The sequence below is a fragment of the Rana temporaria genome, chromosome 6 (assembly GCF_905171775.1).
Source record: "Rana temporaria chromosome 6, aRanTem1.1, whole genome shotgun sequence".
Classification (NCBI taxonomy): domain Eukaryota; kingdom Metazoa; phylum Chordata; class Amphibia; order Anura; family Ranidae; genus Rana; species Rana temporaria.
In genome coordinates, this window is record NC_053494.1 from 18627231 (window position 1) to 18640731 (window position 13501).

The 13501-nt window shown below is 49.3% G+C and overlaps 1 protein-coding gene across 2 annotated transcripts in view; it reads left to right on the top strand.

Annotated features, from left to right (window-relative positions):
• The window catches only part of LOC120943202 (NXPE family member 4-like), an 80483-nt gene that overhangs the window by 20395 nt on the left and 46587 nt on the right, over window positions 1–13501 (top strand). The window contains exon 1 of one of the 2 annotated variants that reach the window (XM_040356374.1): window positions 12051–12244. The exons of the other annotated variant lie outside the window; for it this stretch is intronic. The gene's annotated coding sequence lies outside the window, so the exon portion shown is untranslated. Of the gene's footprint in view, window positions 1–12050; window positions 12245–13501 lie in introns of those variants that run through there. 2 annotated transcript variants of the gene reach the window in all.

A 13501-nucleotide genomic window follows, 5' to 3' on the forward strand; every position in this document is an offset into this window, starting at 1 on the left:
AGGTAAAAAAAATTGAAAGGGGGCTCCAATAATCTGGTTTTAGCCAGTTATAACAAAAGAATGGCTATAATGGTTTTGAGACAATGTGACCATCTGTGGTGAGGTCAGAAAGATCAATGTACAGTCCAATGGAAGGAAAGAAATCAGAGAGGGAGATGATTTTTAGGGGAGAGGGTATCTTTCTTTTTTACTTTTTTTTTCTGTGTCTTGGGGGAGGATGGGGGGGAATGGGAGTTCACATGTATGAAATGTTTTGAAGTAGAAGTTCGTATAAATGTACCTGCTCTGTTTATGCTAGAAACCATGAATCCGACCGAGACAAGTAGTCGGCCAAGCCAATGTCAGAGAGCCAGAGATAAACATAATAGTCCAACAAGCAGGATCAGGAGCCAGAAGGTACACCAGCTGAGCAAGTCCACAAGAGGAACGCAGGAGAAAGTCTCTGTGATGTTGACAAAGGCGAAGGCAGAGATGATGTGAGCTGGAAGGCTTTAAAGGGGTTTTCCACCCATTTTTTAAGTTTATTAAAAGTCAGCAGCTACAAAAAGTGTAGCTGCTGGCTTTTAATAAACTGACACTTACCTGCTCCAGCGTTCCAGCGACGCGCCGGCCGGGGGTCCGCTCCTCTCCCCCCCTCCCTGGCCGGCGTCTTCATTGTCACTGTGGGCACCCGGCCGTGACAGCTTTCGGCTTCACGGCCGGGCACCCACTGCGCATGCGCGAGCGGCACTGCGCATGCGCGAGCGGCCCGGCGCTGCGCTGTTTGATTGAACAGGCGATCGCCTAAGACCTGACGTGTCCTAGGCGATCGCCTACAAGGAGGGGCTTCCAAAAGGCGATTTAGCTTAATCGCCTTTGCAGCCCCTCGGCGGAAGGAGGAAGTGGGACAGGAAGTCCCCTTCTCCTGAAGCCCCCACTCCCCCCCCAAAAAAAATTACATGCCAAATGTGGCATGTAAGGGGGAGAGGAGTGGGTTAAGAGGAAGTTCCATTTTTGGGTGGAACTCCTCTTTAAGTAGGCAGGACTGACAAGCAGATCATCAACAGGTGAGTCACTGTGGAGAGAAAGGAGCTGGAAATTAGCTGACAGCTGAACGGCCAGCTCAGAGAAGGAAGGGCTGAGCCCAGCCCTGACAGTTTATAAGAATGTTTACAATAAAAAAAGAATATATATAAAAAAAAAGAAAGATCAATATATGCAGAGCCATAGCTAGTATGCAGATATACAGACACAGAAATTATTATCTTTAAACTAATTGTAGTTAATAAAAAAGCAACTACTATTACTATTTCTTTGGAAATCAATTATGAATACATAGCCGTACATTCCACCACTTGATTTACAAGGAATCTAGGCCATAGACATAATCTTTATACTTCCGTATAGGTAAAGCCTCAATCGTAGGGTGACCACATTTCCAAACTGCCATTCAGGGACACCCCCCCCCCCCCCAAAAAAAAATACGTTTTTTTACATATTTTTTTGCCAGTTTTGGGGGCAGGGGCGTATCCTGAAATCAGCGGGCCCGTGACAGAGGGCTGGGTGACAGGGGACTGGGTGACAGAGGGCTGGGTGACAGAGGGCTGGGTGACAGAGTGACAGAGGACTGGGTGACAGGGGACTGGGTGACAGGGGACTGGGTGACAGGGGACTGGGTGACAGGGGACTGGGTGACAGGGGACTGGGTGACGGAGGGCTGGGTGACGGAGGGCTGGGTGACGGAGGACAGGGTGAAAGGGGACTGGGTGAAAGGGGGCTGGGTGACAGGGGGCTGGGTGACAGGGGGCTGGGTGACAGAGGGCTGGGTGACAGAGGGCTGGGTGACAGAGGGCTGGGTGACAGAGGGCTGGGTGACAGGGGACTGGGTGACAGAGGGCTGAGTGACAGAGGGCTGAGTGACAGAGGGCTGGGTGACAGAGGGCTGGGTGACAGAGGGCTGGGTGACAGAGGGCTGGGTGACAGGTGACAGAGGGCTGGGTGACAGAGGGCTGGGTGACAGAGAGCTGGGTGACAGAGATCTGGAGCTGGGTGACAGAGGGCTGGGTGACAGAGGGCTGGGTGACAGAGGACTGGGTGACAGGGGACTGGGTGACAGGGGGCTGAGTGACAGAGGGCTGAGTGACAGAGGGCTGGGTGACAGAGGGCTGGGTGACAGGTGACAGAGGGCTGGGTGACAGAGGGCTGGGTGACAGAGGGCTGGGTGACAGAGGGCTGGGTGACAGAGAGCTGGGTGACAGAGAGCTGGAGCTGGGTGACAGAGGGCTGGGTGACAGAGGGCTGGGTGACAGGGGACTGGGTGACAGAGGGCTGGGTGACAGAGGGGGACAGGGGGACTGGGTGGCGGAGGGCTGGGTGTGGGTGACAGAGGGCTGGGTGACAGAGGGCTGGGTGACAGGGTGACAGAGGGCTGGGTGACAGGGTGACAGAGGGCTGGGTGACAGAGGGCTGGGTGACAGGGTGACAGAGGACTGGGTGACAGAGGACTGGGTGACAGAGGACTGGGTGACAGAGGGACTGGGTGACAGAGGGACTGGGTGACAGAGGGACTGGGTGACAGGGTGACAGAGGGCTGGGTGACAGGGTGACAGAGGGCTGGGTGACAGGGGGTTGGGTGACGGAGAGCTGGGTGACGGAGGACTGGGTGATGGAGAGCTGGGTGACAGAGGGCCGGGTGACAGAGGGCCGGGTGACAGAGGACTGGGTGACAGGGTGACAGAGGACTGGGTGACAGAGGACTGGGTGACAGAGGACTGGGTGACAGAGGACTGGGTGACAGAGGACTGGGTGACAGAGGGCCGGGTGACAGAGGGCCGGGTGACAGAGGGCCGGGTGACAGAGGGCCGGGTGACAGAGGGCTGGGTGACAGGGTGACAGAGGACTGGGTGACAGAGGACTGGGTGACAGGGTGACAGAGGACTGGGTGACAGAGGACTGGGTGACAGAGGGCTGGGTGACAGAGGGCTGGGTGACAGAGGGCTGGGTGACAGAGGGCGGGGTGACAGAGGGCGGGGTGACAGAAGGCTGGGTGACAGGGTGACAGAGGGCTGGGTGACAGGGTGACAGAGGGCTGGGTGAGGGGGGACTGAGTGACAGAGGACTGGGGGACAGAGGACTGGGGGACAGGGTGACAGGGGACAGGGTGACAGGGGACAGGGTGACAGAGAGCTGGGTGACAGAGAGCTGGGTGACAGAGAGCTGGGTGACAGAGAGCTGGGTGACAGAGAGCTGGGTGACGGAGGGACTGGGTGACGGAGGGCTGGGTGACGGAGGGCTGGGTGACGGAGGGCTGGGTGACAGGGACTGGGTGACAGAGAGCTGGGTGACGGAGGGCTGCCTGACGGAGGGCTGGGTGACGGAGAGCTGGGTGACTGAGAGCTGGGTGACGGAGAGCTGGGTGACGGAGAGCTGGGTGACGGAGGGCTGGGTGACGGAGAGCTGGGTGACGGAGAGCTGGGTGACGGAGGGCTGGGTGACGGAGGGCTGGGTGACGGAGAGCTGGGTGACGGAGGGCTGGGTGACGGAGGGCTGGGTGACGGAGAGCTGGGTGACGGAGAGCTGGGTGACGGAGAGCTGGGTGACGGAGAGCTGGGTGACGGAGAGCTGGGTGACGGAGAGCTGGGTGACGGAGAGCTGGGTGACGGAAGGACTGGGTGACGGAGAGCTGGGTGACGGAAGGACTGGGTGACAGAGGGACTGGGTGACAGAGGGACTGGCTGACAGAGGGACTGGCTGACAGAGGGACTGGCTGACGGAGGACTGGGTAGAGAGAGATTATACAGTCCAGATTACAATTTGCAGGGGCAGCAGAGGTGACAGAGAAAGGGGGGTGCACCATGCAACCCCCCCCCCCCTTTCTCACTGTCACCTCTGCTGCCCCTGCAAATTGTAATCTGGACTGTATAATCTCTCCCCCCATTGCATGGTCAACCCCCCCCCCCCCCCTGCACCTACCTTTTCTGCCCCTGCTCCAAGGATGGCCGGCGCGGCGCAGCGGAAGTCGGGACTCGCGGGAGGTCGGGACTCAGGACGGGCGGCGGATCGAGTCCAGCTGAGCAACCAAGGCCTGAAGGGGAGGAGGAGGATGTCTTGGTCTGTGCCGCGGTAGGTGAGTGACTCACTGCTGTGACGGTGCTGTCTCTCTGCCTGTTACGCTGGCGCTGCTGCTCTCTCTGCAGCAAGAATCGCGGCTGGCCGCTGGAGGAGGAGGAGGTGGGGGAGGAGTCGGAGGCGCAGAGAGCGGGACACGGTGACGTCACTGGTTGCTACAAGCCAAGCGGGGCTTCCCTAGCAACCAGTGATTTAGAATCATTTAATTACAGCGACAGCAGCGGCAGTGAGTGTGGCAGGCAGTTGATTCCGGGACTCTCTATTGTCCCGGTTTGAAGGCTCCCGGGACACGGGACAAAAATGTATATTACGGGACGATCCCGGGCAAACCGGGACACGTGGTCACCCTACTCAATCGTAGATGTTGTACATTTACTAATACAGACAAAACATTTTTCAAAGGAGAAGTTCTGGATACAGAAAAAAGATACGCCGGCGCATCCTAGAAGTTACGCGGCGTATCAATAGATACCCCAACGTAACTTCTTTGTGGATCTGGCCCAATGTGATCATCTGTGGTGAGGTCAGAAAGATCAATGTATGCAGGAAAGGCCTTGCTATAGCCAGTATACAGAAATATATATATACATACACAGAAGTGATCACCTTAAAACTATTATAGTTAATAAAAACTAATACCAAGTTCTTTGTAAATCAATTATGAATATAGACCCGTACTACAATACACTAAGCATAAATTCCCTTTGCAAGTCAAAAAGAATTCCCTCTTTTCCAGTACAAATTCCCCTCCCAGCTCAAATCCTCTCCTTCCCCAACTCTCCGCTCCTATAACAATTCCTCTACCCCACACATTTCCCCTCTGAGCATAAATCACCTCCCCCCTTCAAATCCACCTCTCCCAGCACAAATCCCCCCTAATCTCCTCTCCTACCACTTATCCCCCCCCCCCATCATTTCCCCTCCTAGCACAAATCCATTCAATCATCTTTACTAGCACAAATCCCCCCCCCCCCAAATCCCTCTTTTCCTAGTACAAATTCCACCCTCCAAATCAACCATTCTAGCACAACCTCCGAAAAAATCCCCACTACGCCCAGGGCAGTCGCATCTCCTGCCTGCCCCTTGTCCCGACCCTATTGATTACCCAAGATGTTAACCCCCTTCCTAGCCAGAGTCATTAGTACTGTGACAGTGTATTGTATTATCACTGATCACTGAAGTTGTCAGTGGCAGTTAGTCATTTCCCCCTTAGTGTCAGTTAGTGTCAGATTGGTCGCCACAGTATTGCAGTACCACTTTAAGTCACTGATCATTACTAGTAAAGAAAAATGACAAAATAGTACAAAGTACAAAGTACAAAATAAATAAAAGTATATACAACATAGTTTGTAGACGCTGTAATTTTCACGCAAATCATTTCTAGGTTTATTATAATTTGCATATATAGGTATTTATCATGTATTTATTTCTCTAGCTAGATTTTGTTTGTCCTCTTTCTACCAATAAAGTCTAATCACAATTTTATTTTTTTACAGATTTTATGGCTGTGGTACGTTTTTAGCAGCCTAGCTTTTTGTATTTAATCTTTCACACAACTTATTCAATATACACTTATTGTTATCTTTTTTTCTAAAGACATGTAGCAGAATATATTATGGCCAAAATTTATGAAGAAATTTTACTTTTTTAATCTTTCCATTGGATATGTTTTATAGCAGAAAGTAAAAATTATTGTTTTTTTTCCCCACATTTTCTGTCTTTTTTTATTTATATAATAAAAAAATTAAAAACCCAGTGGTGATCAAACACCACCAAAAGTAAGCTCTATTTGTGTGAAAAAATTATATAAATTTTGTTTGGGTACAGAATTGCATGACTGCACAATTATCAGTTAAAGTGGCACAGTGATAAATAGCAAAAAAATGGCCTGGTCATGAAGGGGGTAAAACCTTCCAGAGCTGAAGTGGCTCATATATCTGGGATCTCATTCAAATAGGAGATCTTGATAACATTTTAAAAGTAAAGTGTAACGGGAGGGCCAGTGGAACCCAGAATCCCTTAGAAAGTATGGGATACCCTTGCTTCAGCTCCCCATGCACCTCTTGGGCCAGATTCACGTAGATCAGCGGATCTATAGATCCGCTCGATCTACGTGAATTAAGATCCGCTCCCGCAAGTTTGAGAGGCAAGTGGCTAATTCACAAACCACTTACCTCCAAACTTGCGGCGGCGGATCCTAAATCCCCCGCCGGAATTCAAATTCCGCGGCTAGGGGGAGTGTACTATTTAAATCAGGCGCGTTCCCGCGCCGATTTAAATGCGCATGCGCCGTCCGGGGAATTTCCCGGCGTGCATTGCTCCCACTGACGTCACTAGGACGTCAGTGGTTTCGACGTGAGCGTGACTTGCGACGCGCGTATTTGTGAATCGGCGTACGCAAACGACGTTAGAAAATTCAAATTCGATGCGGGAACGCCGGCTATACTTAACATTGGCTGCACCTGATTAAAGCAGGGGTAAGTATACGACGGGAAAGCCGCTACGGAAACGTCGTAAGAAGACTGCGTCGGGTCCGCGTACGTTCGTGAGTTTGCGTATCTCGCTGATTTACATATTATTCAAGGTAAATCAGCGGGAACGCCCCCGGCGCCATTTTTAAATCGAAAATAAGATCCGACAGTGTAACACATTGTAACACTGTCAGATCTAAGCCCTATCTATGCGTATCTGATTCTATGAATCAGGCGCATAGATAGGACCAGTGTAAGTCAGAGATACGATGGTGTATCTGTAGATACACCGTCGTATCTCTTTGTGAATCTGGCCCCTTATGTCTAAATCACCCTGTGTCTATTAGGGGCACAGGGTGAGCAAGAAAATAATGGACATTAAGAATATGTCTGGGATTATTTAAAATGGGACAATAATATTTATCCACAATATCTCCCAGGAAATATGCGATATTAGAAAGAGTGACTCATTCATACTGTTGGGACATATACTGTAAGGAGATGCTAATGTCATCACCTCCAGTCACCTGTCTGCCTGTTGTCTGTTATAATGTAAATGAGTCTAGGATAACTTCTAAGGGTCTTTCATTGTGGCTTGTGCTAATTGACCCTGTAATTGTGTGAAGGAGTTCTGTGTTGATTGGTGATAATGTTGATTGTGTCTTCTGAGCTACAAGACGGCAAGTCTAGCCTAAAAGGTCATGTCTCTGAGTCATCTTTGCTGCTTAAAGCGGGGGTTCACCCTAAAAACAATTTTCTAACATTACATTGAGCTCAGTCTCGACATTGACAGTATGCAGCAGTTAGTGATTGACGTGATGACAAAAACGACTCCCCCAGTCGCATAAGGAGCGTCACGAGTTGCCGAAAGAAGCCGAACGTCAGTGCGCAGGCGCCGTATAGCGCCGACTCGACGTTTGGCTTTTTTCGGCAACTCGTGACGCTCATTATGCGACGGGGGGGGGTAGTTTTTGTCATCACGTCAATCACTAACTGCTGGATAGGAACGCCCACTCCTGCGGGATTCACTACCCGGAAGCCGGCTAAGAAAATAGCTATACGAGGTATGTACAGCAAAAAAAAATAAAAAGATCGGCATACTGTCAATGTCGAGACTGAGCTCAATGTAATGTTAGAAAATAGTTTTAGGGTGAATACCCACTTTAAAGGGATTAGTTAATTAGCTCAAGTTAATTAGGTCTGGTCACAGGTGTATTTTCAGAGTAATATGAGCAGGATATGTATGGACTTCCTCTTTTGGTGTATCTGTATTCCTCAATAAAGATTGTGATTCCTGTTTGACCTTCAACACGGAGCTTCGTCTCGTATTTTGGGGAGAATTATTCGTATGGGTATCTTGTTCGGCTGGTTAGAGTGTTCGGTAGCTGCCTTTGTGTTCGGGAATGGAATATCCTAAACGACTTTAACCCCTTTGATACTCGGGGTGTCGTTACATAAAGGCAAAACTTTTTTTTTTCATTTTGGATGCATTAAGAGAGGGCTATAACTCCTGTCAGGGTCTTTTGCCATCTGTGTCCCCATTGGGGAGTTTTCCCTTCACTTCCTTTCCCATAACCAAATCAGGAAGTGAGAGAAATTCCCTCCAAAGTGAGGGAATTCTGGGGTCTTACCAGAACTTATGTACCCGTTGGAAGATTTCTCCCTTATTTCATAAAATTTGGTGTAGCAAAGTCCCAGGTCCCTTGAGGCATAATGGTGACCTCCAGAGTTAGGGACAGCTGACATCCTTCTGTGTAGAATGGGTTACAAGGCGTGATGGGTGTAATGCAAGATGAAACAATGGGCGCCAGACACTTTTTGGATTTAGTGCCAGGACACCATTAGCTAAATGCAATGATAATTGGCAGACTCCGAGACCTCTATAGGAAGACAGCTATACAGATGAAGGCCTCCAGCCAGACACCACTTCTGTATAGGTAGGATCACTGTCTCTTATGGCAACAATCTTATAGCAGTTACTAACAGTAGTTGTATTCAACTATTGGCAACACAAACTGTTCTCCTTAGTCCATAATCACTCACTATGAAACCTCACGCAGCGAACTCCCAGTCTTTCGCTGGACTTCAAATCCACTAGCCACTGGATCCCTTGAGCTCTTCCAGTTTTAGCACTCGGTATCTTTCTCAAGCATCACCCCCGCTTCCGTGCTGGGTCCCTGGCTTGGCATTTACAGATTCTCTTCAAGCATCACCCCCGCTTCCCTGCTGGGTCCCTGGCTTGGCATTTACAGATTCTCTTCAAGCATCACCCCCGCTTCCCTGCTGGGTCCCTGGCTTGGCACACACAGATACTCTTCAAGCATCACCCCCGCTTCCCTGCTGGGTCCCTGGCTTGGCACACACAGATACTCTTCAAGCATCACCCCCGCTTCCCTGTTGGGGTCCCTGGCTTGGCACACACAGATACTCTTCAAGCATTACCCCCGCTTCCCTGCTGGGTCCCTGGCTTGGCACACACAGATACTCTTCAAGCATCACCCCCGCTTCCCTGTTGGGTCTTTGGCTTGGCACTCACAGATACTCTTCAAGCATCCCCCAGGTTCCCTGCTGGATCCCTGGCTTGGAACTCACGGATTCTCTTCAAGCATCACCCCCACTGACACACTAGGTCCCTGGCTTGGCACTCACTGATGCTACTCAAGCATCACCTCTGCTGTCCCGCTGTGTCCCTGACTTGGAACTTGCTAAAGTTTTCCAACTTCTTCACCGTCCCCGGCTGCTGAGAAGTCTGTTCTGGTACTCTCCTCAGCTTACTCACAGTAGTCTCCGGTAACAAGGAGGATGGTCCCTTATTGGTGACAGTTTCCCCTTTACCTCCCACCACAGCTGGTCCCTCGGCCAGCGGAACCGTTAATTCTGATTTGACTACAAGTCCGCAGTCCCAACCCTACTCTTGCTTCTGGATAGGCCCTTAGACAACCTAGCAGCCAGATTTCCCCGGGATAGACCTCAGGCTGATTGGCACCATTACTGTTAAAAATAAACATTAAATTCCATAAAAATATCCCCTATTTTGTAGACGCAATAACAATTGCGCAAACCAATTAATATACGCTTATTGGGATTCTTGATACCAAAAACATGTAGCAGAATACATATTGGCCTAAACTGATGAAGAAATTCGATTTTTTTATTGGATGTGTTTTATAGCAGAAAGTAAAAAATATTGGGCTAGATTCACATAGATCAGCGGATCTTTAGATCCGCGTAACCTATGTGATTTAAGATCCGCCGCCGCAAGTTTGAGAGGCAAGTGGGTAATTCACAAAACACTTACCTCCAAACTTGCGGCGGCGTATCGTAAATCCCCCGGCGGAATTCAAATTCCGCGGCTAGGGGGAGTGTGCTATTCAAATCAGGCGCGTCCCCGCGCCGATCGAATAGCGCATGCGCCGTACGGAAATTTTCCCAGGATGCATTGCTCCAAATGACGTCGCAACAACGTCATTGGTTTCGACGTTTACGTAAATGACGTCCATCCGTATTCGCGAACGACTTACGCAAACGAAGTAAAAAATTCAAATTTTGTCGCGGGAACGACGGCCATACTTAACATTGGCTGCGCCTCATAGAAGCAGGGGTAACTATGCGCCGGGAAAACCCTTACGTAAACGTCGTAACAACACTGCGTCGGGCCCGCGTACGTTCGTGAATTGGCGTATCTCGCTGATTTACATATTTCTCAGCGTAAATCAGCGAGAACGCCCCCGGCGGCCATTTTTAAATTGCAGTTAAGATCCGACGGTGTAACACAGTTACACCTGTCGGATCTTAGGCATATCTATGCGTAACTGATTCTATGAATCAGGCGCATAGATACGACCGGCCTAAGTCAGAGATACGACGGTGCATCAGGAGATACACCGTCGTATCTCTATGTGAATCTGGCCCTCTGTTTTTCTTTAAAAATGTCTCTCTTTTTTTGATGGGCGCTGGTGAGGCTGCATTTTATGGGCGCTGGTGAGGCTGCATTTGATGGGCGCTGGTGGGGCTGCATTTGATGGGCCCTGATGAGGCTACATTTGATGGGTGCTGGTGAGGCTGCATTTTATGGGCGCTGGTGAGACTGCATTTGATGGGCGCTTGTGGGGCTGCATTTGATGGGTGCTGGTAGGGCTGCATTTGATGGGGGCTGGTGAGGCTACATTTGATGGGTGCTGGTGAGGCTGCATTTTATGGGTGCTGGTGAGACTGCATTTGATGGGCGCTGGTGGGGCTGCAGAAAAATGTGTATATCCAGGGCGCACCAAGAATTTGAATCCTGACAGATAAAGTCTGTGTTGGAGAGGGTAGCAGATCTTCACACACTTTAGGCAGCACTCAGGGAGACAAGCAATCTCTAATGGGAACAGAAAAACAAACAAGGCGCCTCTAAGTGCAGAAATATAAAACTTTTAATATCCCCTTAAGGGGTTAAAAACACTTACAAGATGGTGGATGAAGCAGGCATGTAGCAGGTAAGTGTGTCCAGAAGATGTTCCAGTGGCAGGGCAGTCCCAGTCTGATGATAAAGCTTCCAGGGAAGTCCACAGGATAACAGCCAATTTGTGCTGTGAGTGTTTAGAAAACACAATGGTGATGGAGCCTGGGGATGATGTCAGAGGAAGCGAGACAAAAACCAGCATGGAACACAACCAGGAAGAGGGCAGGAAGTGTGTCATAGAGGCGGGACACGTTTCAGAACAGCTCATTGGTTCCTTCTTCAGCCAGTGACCTGGTGGGGCTGCATTTGATGGGGGCTGGTGAGGCTGCGTTTGATGGATGTGGATGGGGCTGCATTTGATGGGCCCTTCATTAAAAAGGTGGGGTATACATGGGCAGGACAAAGGGGGTGGAGTAAGAAGTGGAGCCAAAAGGGGGCGGCAAAATGAGGTTTCGTCTAGGATGTAAAAAATCCTTGCACCAGCCCTGTGTGTAACCCCCCCCCCCCCCCCCCCCCACTGCCACCACCATAAGACATACAGTGGTGGCAGTAATAGGGTTAAGGACTTACAAACTAAATTAGTGACGGCGATAAAAAAAATTCTGATGAACGATTTCCCTACAAAGGTTCAAATTAAATTCTGTGTGTGCACCCAGCTTAGCTCTATGGACTGGAATAAGCTTGTACCAACGAGGAGCGATGACCCCTGACAATCACAGGCTTCTCCCTCCCAGGCAGCAACTCATAAAATAGCAAACAAAGCCTTGGAAATTACCCGTCCAAAAACAGATGAGCAATGGCAGATCCCATGTTTGATCTTGACCTGTTGCCTTTTAATCCTGTAATCTGCAAATGAGCAGAAATGATGAGACTATTTAAAAAAAAAAACTTGTCCATGTGAAGCAGAAGTGGAATTACTCAAGGCCAGGAACATAAAATTCAGCTTTACAACGTGGGCGAGGTGCGTAAAACCCTCTGTGATAAAGTTATAGACATGTCAGAAGTCAACGAGGAAAATTGGAAGACGTGATGCAAAATCATTTGGCATTGCTTGCAGACAGGATTCAGACTAAACGCATTCACAGCTCACGAAAATGGAGAAGATCGATGTGAAGACCATGTGAGGTCTTATTCTCAACGTCGGCCAGCTTGGCACACCAGTCAGCTATGGACACAAAGTAACGTACTCCCAAGGCTAGGCACTGAATCCTTAGCTTGCCATGTAAGTAACAATACATTTTTATAACACAATCCTCAAATGTATTTGAATTGTTTGCAGTGCCATAAATTATTTAGTGCTTCAAAACATCAAAACTCATAGGCCCGGATTCACGTAGCACTTACGCCGACGTATCTCGAGATACCGTGTGGTTGCCGACGTACCCATAGAACTAGATACACCTGAAATTAGGCTTCATCCGACCGACGTAAGTTTCCTACGCCGTCGTATCTTCGGCGCATATTTACGCTGGCCGCAAGGGGCGCTTGCATTGATTTACGCCTCGAATATGTAAATGACTGAGATAGGCCGATTCACGAACGTACTTGCGCCCGTCGCAGTAATATACGCCGTTTTTACGTAAGGCGTACGTCCGGCGTAAAGTTATTCCACATATAGGAGGCGCATCCCATGCGAAGGTATGGACCACGGAACAGCCGTCGTATTTTACGTCGTTTACGTAGTACTACGTGAATAGGGCTGGGCATAGGTTACGTTCAGTGATTCGACGTATCTTAGGCGTTCGTTCCGACGTGATTCTGAGCATGCGCACTGGGAAGCGTCTACGGGACGGCGCATGCGCCGTTCGTTCGGCCCATCATTTGCATGGGGTCACGGTTCATTTAAATGTATCACGCCCACTTCCACCTACTTTGAATTAGGCCGGCTTACGCCTAGGAATTTACGTTACGCCGGCGCAACGTTGGGAGCAAGTGCTTTGTGAATACTGTGCTCGCCTCTCTGTGTTACGTCGGCGTAGCGCATATGAGATGCGCTACGCCGGTATAAAGATGCGCACAGGTATGTGAATCCAGGCCATAATCAATAAACCATGAAAGCATGGTAAAGCATAGCAAAGTGACAACTTATTAATTTACATGAAAAATAAAAAATAAATAAAGTTCATATCAATAAATGATATGACCTCCGATTTCCTATGTGTTCTCATGCAATATAATTGTGCAAAAAAACAAAATTAAATCAATAATCCAAAGTTATGTTTTTTGATAATTGTTTAGTTTATTGATTATTATGAGTTTTGATGCTTCGGAGCACTAAATATTCATGGCGCGGAGCTGCAATCAGTTCTAATCTATTTTTTTTTTTTTATTTGCAGCAGCAGTGGAATTGGGTTTCTATTTTGTGGTTGGACTTTTTACTTTGCGGATCGCACTGTCACTTTATCCTGAGGGCAGAGGATTCCAGCAATTTTTCATTTTGCTGGCAGCCAGCACCCATACTATACCTCTAAACTGTCTG